The sequence below is a fragment of the Neomonachus schauinslandi genome, chromosome 3, assembly GCF_002201575.2.
Source record: "Neomonachus schauinslandi chromosome 3, ASM220157v2, whole genome shotgun sequence".
Classification (NCBI taxonomy): Eukaryota; Metazoa; Chordata; class Mammalia; order Carnivora; family Phocidae; genus Neomonachus; species Neomonachus schauinslandi.
Genome location: NC_058405.1, coordinates 104,433,274 through 104,442,182, shown reverse-complemented (window position 1 = coordinate 104,442,182; position 8,909 = coordinate 104,433,274). Strand labels below are relative to the sequence as shown.

The 8,909-nt window shown below is 35.6% G+C and overlaps 1 pseudogene; it reads left to right on the top strand.

The window, feature by feature from the left end:
• The first annotated feature begins 1,494 nt into the window (after positions 1-1,494).
• Positions 1,495-2,411, top strand: LOC110585699 (annotated as a pseudogene).
• The last annotated feature ends 6,498 nt before the right edge of the window (positions 2,412-8,909 follow it).

Genomic DNA, 8,909 nt, shown 5'->3' with positions numbered 1-8,909 from the left:
TCTCAAAAGCTCATGCTAAGCTTTAATGCTTGTATAAGTTTGTGCACATGTGTGTGTGTGTGTGTGTGTACATGAATACATCCATTAACATATGAAATAAAAACTTCTATCACTCAACCATATAACTCAAATACTATGTGTAATAGAAAATCACCATATGGAAGATTCACACATTGTGGGGTGTAAACACCAAACCCAATGTCTTGAAATATTTAAAGCCATATGTGGTAACAAATGTAACCAATAACCTGGGTGTAAACTGAATTTTTGGTGCAGCATTTGTATCCCTTGGCTTAATTAACCTGTACCATTTTTCTCTATATTTGACAATATGAAAATTTATGAGTGAATTTTAATGATCTCTCATGTATTTTCTATGTTTCCTATATTTCAGTAACAATGTGAACTCAAATTCTTTGGCAGATCACATTTTTTCCAGTTGAAAATAAAAATGTGTTCTGGGTTGGGAAAGGCAAGTTGGGCTCGGTACAGAGATGTAGTCAGATGCTTTTTGACAATGGTTCATGAAAACTTCATTCCCTCAGCCTGATAAATTGAATCCTGTGACATGGAAAGTCACATCATATTATGAATTCTGTTGATAGAATGATGACAACAAAGCGGAGAGCTTTTCAGATTATAAATGTAAATTTCAGATTATAAATGAGAGCTTTTCAGATTATAAATGTATGTTAATATTTTAAATTAAGCCCTATCTTTATGAAATATGTTGCTTCTTCAAAAATTTAAAGAAATAGGAAGAACTGCAAAAGAGCAATGCAGCTCTAAAAAAGCCGTAGGCAGCCCAGCAGAGAGCTGTAGGGCAAAAATTGCCTATAGAAGAGTATTGTATGGAGCAATCAGCAGGAGGCCTGAATATGCCTATCATGCTCAGTCATTGGCTGGGAACCGCCTAGGGAAAGTGTGTATTTGATTCAAATACTGTAATGGATCCCAGCGGTACGGCAACTCAAGGCTGTTATCTGACTGAATTCTATGCAACAGGTTCATTCTTGAAGGTGTATCTGAGTGATACACATTTATTGCCTCCACATTAGTAAATACCAGATTTTTTTAAATACCATTTACAATAACAACAAACCTTATATGTTGCTAGGTATTAATGTAATAACAACAAAGTCCTGCAAGAACTTAAGAAAAAAAAGAGTAAAACTATGTAAATCATAAAAGAATAACTAAATTTAGTAGTATGTAATAATTTTGGATAACAATAATCCATATAAGTAATTACTCTACAAAAAATAATGATTACTTTATGAATTCAATAAGATTCCAGTTGATAACTTAAAAAGATTTTTAAAAATATTTATGAAATATTAGATCTTAAAATATCCAAGACATTCATGAGAAACGAGATTTGTCCTACCAAATATCAAGTCTAATTATAAAGCTATAATAAAAAAGATAAGGAAAGTAATAGATCTGCCAGGTGGTAGGGTCAGGGCTGCTAGAGAACACCCCTGCAGGGAGACCATGCTGAAGCCCCAGAAGAGGCTGGTTGGGGCTGCTGAGCCTGCTGGGCCAACAATAAAGGGACAGCAGAAAACTGTATCAACACTAAGAACCCAGCAGGGACATCAGCTTAAGTGGATAACTCCAGCCCTAAGAGGACCAGCCTCTAAAAAATGTGGGAAGAATCTAAACAGTTACTGGCTGATGAAAGTTAGAGACAATAAGCAGACTAGAGAAAGGTGTAGATGTGAAGTTCAGTTCTGAGGATCTTAAAGCACAGCCCAAGTAGACAGCATGATGGGATGGTATTTGAAACTCCCAGGACAGACCCAGAATTCCCTCCCAACCATGAAGCTGGAGGAAGAAGCTTTCTTCTACCATGGCAACTGCACAGAGCCAGGCTTCACAGAACTCATGAAGCTTGTGAAGGAGGCTTACCCAGACCACACTAAGTTTGAGAAAAACAATCCCCATTATGACCCATCCAGCAAAGAAGACAACCCTAAATGGCCCATGGTGGATGTGCAGTTCGTTCCAATGATGAAGCATTTCATTACCCTGGCTGAGCTCAAAACCCATCACCAGCCCTTAAATATATGGATCTCTTAGAGAGGCAGACCATAAAAGAGACTCTTAACTATAGAGAACAAACTGAGAGTTGCTGGAGAGAAGGGGGCAGGATGGTCTAAATGGGTGATTAAGGAGGGTACTTGTGATGAACACTGGGTGTTGTATGTAAACTAATGAATGATGAATCACTAAATTCTATTCCTGAAACTAATATTACACTACGTTAACAACTTTAATTTAAATAAAACCTGAAACATTAAAGAAATATATATATGGCTCTCTTCACTTGCCAGAGACTCTCAATTTAACCCCTGACCCTAGAGGAATTTGATTTTACTTTGAACCTGGAGAAAAGGGAACCAAGTTAACTGGGACACTGTTGCTGGAATGTGCAAGAAGTTAGTTACTCCAAAGAAGTCAAGCTTTTATAAGACAAAAGGTGTGAGGAGGTTTGCTTGTTATGTGTACATAGGTGGTTTTCATGTACCCTTTTCAATAAAACATTAATATAAAAAAAAGAGGGAAATAGAATGAATTAAAAACTTAAAAATAAACCTATCAATCTATCATATCTTAATAAACAATAAAGTGGAAATATTCATCATTTAGAGTTACAGGATCAGTGATTTCATTACATATAGTTTTAGAAAAGAAATGGAGCCATAATTCATGCCATACTCAAAAATCAAATACAAGTGACATCACCAAGATGAACACATCTTGGCTATTCCTGACTTTGATCTCTCTCACAAGAGCAGTTAACATCTACTGACAAACAAGATGCCACTGAAAGAATCTTAGAACACAGAGGTGAAGCTGATGCACCCGTACGTCTCAGAGACCAAGACAGATTGCATTAGAGGGGTACGAGAAGAGGCTACACTTTAACCACATTGTCCTTCCCCCAGGCAATTCAGACCATGCAGAGAGAACTCCCCTGAGCCTTTAGTTCTTCCAGTGGGAAATGACAACCCAGGGGGAACAACCAGCCTCCCCCAGGCTGGGGGTCTCTTTGTGGGGTCCCTACTCTGATCTTTCACCACAGGCAGTATAGGGGAATCTGTGGGGCCCAAGCAGAGGTTATATTTATATCAGATAGACTTTAAAAATGGGAAAGAGAGACAAAGAAATCCAAAATATAATGATAGAGGTGTCAAGACATCAAGAAGTTATAACAATTTTAAATATTTTTGTGTCAATATTAGAACACCTAAATACACAAAGCAAAATTAACAGAGCTAAAAGAAGAAATAAACAAAAATACAATTATAGTTGGGAATTTTAGTACCCCCCACTCATAACAATGGATAGACCACCCAGTCAGTGAAAAAAAATAAGGAAATTGTGGATTTGAACAACACTATAGATCAAAGGGACATAACAAGCATATACAGAGCATTCTAACCAGCAACAGCAGAACACACATTCTTATTGGGTGCCCCTGGAACATTTTCTAGGCTAGACCATGGTAGGCCATAAAACATGTCTTAGCAAATTCAAAATTGAAATTGTTCCAAGTATCATCTCTGACAACAATGGTACAAATCTAGAAATCAATAAAAGAGGAAAACTCAAAAAGTCATGAACACACGGAAATTAAACACCCCTCCCCTGAACAACTAATGGATCAAAGTAGAAATTACAGGGCAAGTAAAAAAAATTTTTTTTGAGACAAACAAAAATGGAAAAACAACATACCAGAACTTATGGGATACAGCAAAAGCAGTTTTAAGAGAGAAATTCATAGCAATAAACACCTACATTAAGAAGCAAGAAAGATCCCAAATACAACTTAACTTTATGTCTTAAGGAAATAGAAAAAGAGCAAACTGAGCCCAAAGTTAGCAGATGACAAGGGGGTGGTGGGAGGGGGAATTGGAGGAAGGTGGTCCAAAAGTACAAACTTCCAGTTATGCAACAAAAAAGTCTAGGAATGAACGTACACCATGATGACTATTGCTAATGCTGCTGTATGATACATAGGGAAACTGTAAGAGAGTAAATCCTAAGGTAGCAAGGATATTTTTTTCCTTTTTCATTTCTTCTTTATTGTAACTAGATGAGAAGATGGATGTTAGCTGAACCTATTGTAATCATTTCACAATAGTGAAATGTGCCTTAAACTTGTATAGTGATGCATGTCAGTTACTTCTGATTAAAATTGAAAAAAAAATCAAATACAGGAAGATGAAAATCTAAATATGAAAAATACTACTTTAAAATTTTGGAAAAAATGCAAAAAAATATCTTATGATATGAAGGAGGAACTAATTGTTTTACATGAGAGACAAAGAAATAGCCATAAGAAATAGACAAATTTGACTATATTAAAATTGAAAACTTCTGTTGAACTAAACACATAATAAAACTAAAAGAAAATAACAGAATTAGAGAAACTATTTATAACTTACCAAATTAAAAAGTAGTGTTTATAATGTATTTTTAAGGCCCCACAATTTAGTAAGGGTAAGAAAAAGTAAGAGGAACATAGGCAAATGAAGAGACCAAACAATTCTTAGAAGCTGAAATATGAATTATCAATACATAAAAAGAATGGCTGAAACCCACTAGTAATTAAAGAAATAACTATTTTTAAAGCCAGAAGTCACTTTCAAATCTTCAGATTTGGTAAGAAAATATTTAAATCTACAGATATCAAATATATTTGCTTATATATTGGTGAGATTTTAAATGCACACAACTACTTTGGAGAGCACATTTGTTGATATCTAATGAAATTGAAGATGCATATATCTTATAGCTCAGCAATTTCACAACAATATACATAGAGAAATTTTCACTGTAACATAAGAACTGCCCCAAAATGTCTGTTATAATACTGTCTGTAATAACAAATATCATAATCAACCTAAATTTCCACTAACAGCAGAACAAATATTTAAATTGTGCTTAAGCCAGCAGGCAGTTTTGGCATAGTGATCTACAATGATTTTTTGGAGTTACTCTGCCAGTGTGTGAAATCCAGCTCTATCAACTTTGGGCAAATGTAGCTCTATGCTTCAGTTTCTTCATTTGTAAAACGGAGGTAAAAATTGTGTCAGCTTCATGTTTTTTGTGTATAAAAATAAATGATTTATAGGGCGCCTGGGTGGCTCAGTTGGTTAAGCGACTGCCTTCGGCTCAGGTCATGATCCTGGAGTCCCTGGATCAAGTCCCGCATCGGGCTCCCCGCTCGGCGGGGAGTCTGCTTCTCCCTCTCCCACTCGCCCCTGCTTGTGTTCCCTCTCTCGCTGTGTCCTTCTCTGTCAAATAAATAAATAAAATCTTTAAAAAAATAAAATAAATAAAAAATAAATGATTTATATAGATAGAATTCAGATATAATCAGATACATAGTGAGCTTATAATAATTATGAGCTAATATTAATATCAGTCATATGACAATAGATCATACAACAGATAAAATGAATCAACTCGAACAATATTTATCAATGTGAATGTATTTCAAAAAATCACATTTAAAACATTTTTAAAGAAAGATACATAAAACAAGATACCATTTACATAAATTTAAAACTTGAAAATGATACTATATATAATTAGTGAATATGTTCATTTATTATAAAAGTATAAAATCATGCATGGGAATTCATCTTAAACTGGAATATTTTATTAAAAATAAATAGACCTTGCGGCACCTGGGTTTCTCATTTGGTTAAGAGGCTGCCCTTGGCTCAGGTCATGATCCTGATGTCCTGTGATTGAGCCCCTCATCAGGCTCCCTGCTCAGCGGGAAGTCTGCTTGTCCCTCTCCACTCTCTCCCTTTGCCTGCCCCTTCTTGTACTCTCTCTCTCTCTCTCAGATAAATAAAATCTTTTAAAACAATTTTTTAAAAAATTAAAAAATAAACCTTAGGACATGATGTACAAGTGTATATGAACACTGCTTGGCTCTTCTCTTTTTATTAATGCTTGAAATACTTGGTAATTAAATATATCAGAGTGTTAACTTACTTTTTCCACCAAGAACTCAACATTTCCCAGGCTCTTAATTTTAGTTCCCCTCATTATTCAATTTTTAGAAAGCTTCTATAGTTCTTAAAACTACAGTTTCATTTAATTATGTAGTATTCTTTGATAATAATTAGACTTAGCCAATATGTGTTATGAATTGATTTTACAATATAAATATGCAATAATCCCATTACACAAATGTTTACACATCTTAATTAATATAAGTATTTTGATAAGTAGAGAACATTGGCTACAGAAAGATCATTATTCTATCAAAAACAGAAACAAAAACAAGTAGTATAGGACATTCAAAACAAGAATTGAAAACTGGGGCATACTGCACAAATGGTGAAAGAATGACTTCCTTCAAGGCTTCCCGTGGTGCCTGACCCATGCCCATACTCTATCTCTTCTACATCTTCTCATTTTGGTGGCATTTCTGATAGACAAAATAGAGTCTCCATGGATCCTTCTCAGAACCTGTGATGAGGGCCTTGCATCATTCAGACAAGGAGTTAGCAACCATTTTCTATGATGAGTAAGATAGTAAATATTTTAGACTATGTGATCCCTATGATCTCAGCCACTATACTCAACTCCGGTTGTAGTGCAGAAGACATAGGCATAGATGATATGCACATGAAAGGGCATTAGATCCAATAGGTGGTTGGCTGTTTCCAGCTCTGATTCTAAGTCTCTACAATGACATAGTCAGTCTATCACACCTTATCAGAGCCCAGTGAGAGGCTATTACTTTCCTCTTGAAAGATACAGTACAGTAGGTTGCAGCAGTGCTTTACTCCAGAAACCCAACAGTGTGTTGAGTTATTCCATTCCAGGACGTAAATCTATATCAGCTATTGCATTATTAACTAATGGTCCTATTAAGGACCCAAAAGAAAGGCTAACTGTTTCTAAATCTGTGCTAGTAGGATAGCAGCCTTTCTGGCCATGGAATAATCTCTGCAACAAACTTCTGACAGATTCTATTACTTATTGCTACAGGTGAGAATAGAGCAACCCATGATCCTTTTCAAGTAGTTGAAGTAGTCATTTTTTTATTATTCCTTGTTGTTCGGTGGAGCAACCTAAGATTATCTTTGACTCCAAATAACCCCATTCATTGATCTCTAAGGACTCCACTGATGGTTGTCCCACCAGTGGCTTTAGTTAAGTTAGTGGTCCATGAGTTCATCCACAGCCCTGTACATGATTACAAAGGCTAGAAGCCTGTTCTTTCACTTGTTTCCTTCTCAGCCATGCTCATCCTGTTATCGGTGTAAGGTATCTGTGTAATGCATTCAGTGTAATGAAAATTGCCATGACAAAATGTAGGGAAATACACGCACTTGTATAGAATAAAAGACAAACTACTAACCTTTCCAGATAAAAACAAATTGCTTCAACGGGTTTAAGTATATAAGGACCCAGATCATTGCTTAATAGAGTTTATTACTGCACATTATAAAGGAGATAATGTGTTTCAGTACAGTTATTACACAATGATTACAGCGATGGTTGAGATATCAGTAGTCTCTATCAGTCTTTAGATTATATCTGTTCTTTGATTTGGTGGTGAGGGAAGTAAAGAGATGTTAATAAGCCACTCTTCTCCTAGATTTCTTTGTTTAATATGATGACCTCCTTACTTTCACCCACATGGCTGGATTTAGAGTTTAGAAGTTGGTTGAGGATTTGTGGGCTTAATTTGACTACCGATTGGTAGGTTTCCCATACCTCAAGTCAAAAAACTGTTGAGTAAAGGTTATCATTGTCTTCCCATATCTGAACATCACTCAGTAAAAATGCTATGCCCATAAAATAACAGCTATTATTTATTCTGCATTTACCATGAGTCAGATATGAACCTAAACCATTTATCTGTACAATCTAACAATTCTAGATATAGCCCTTTCTTATTCTATTTCATAGCTGATAAGTCTGAGAATTAAAGATTTTCAGGGAAATATTAGAACTAGTTCTTCTAATAAGCCTAGGGTTTTTTTTTTTTATACCATCCCTATTAATCTTTTAGATGAAATAAAATCTGTTTTCTCTACTATTCAGATATGTGAGGAATATTGACTATAATAGATGTGTTAAATAGAAACAAAATATTCCTCTAAAAGAACTAAGCATTTGTCAGTCCCCAGTCCAGCTCTTGGGACAATGAGTTCTCAAACATTTAGTCTGCATAATACCAGTTGAAACGTCAGTTATGGGCTTATGAATAGAAAAACAGATAGGAGAGAAAGAAGGGTCAATTAAAACTAGTAAAACCTGATGTAGCAGCCAGATGGCTGACCTTTCTCTCAATATCATCTCAGAGTACCCAGATTCTAGTGTCCTGGTTTACTGTCCCAATGGCAAGGCATTAGCATGGTTGGATCATCCCACACCAAGCTGATGCACTTTCAAACTTTAAGCCAGCTGGAAAGAGACACTCATAGTTCTGGACCCCAACTCAATGCTCTGAGTCAAGCTGTGACAATAAGCCAAGAAGCTCTTCCTGCCTCTTGGTCACAAATGGAGTATGTTTCCTCTTTCAGCAGTGCTAAGCTGTTTTCTCACTCACACATATATGTAATGTTGGGCATGAACAGGAGGTCTATTCATTGAACATGTCACTGGACAGAAAGAAATGGTTACAGGCTCATGATTCAACTTGTAGGTAATCTATGTTTCCCGTTTCTTCTATTTTTGCTCTTTTATGAATGCTATTTTTGACAGGTCATTCAATGTTTCTCTATCACTATTAGAGTGAGAAATTATAACTTATACCAGTCCAGAATCAATCAGATAGGCAGGAAAGAAGGAAGGAAGGAAGGAAGGAAGAAAGAAAGGAAGAAAGAAAGAAAGAAAGAAAGAAAGAAAGAAAGAAAGAAAGAAAG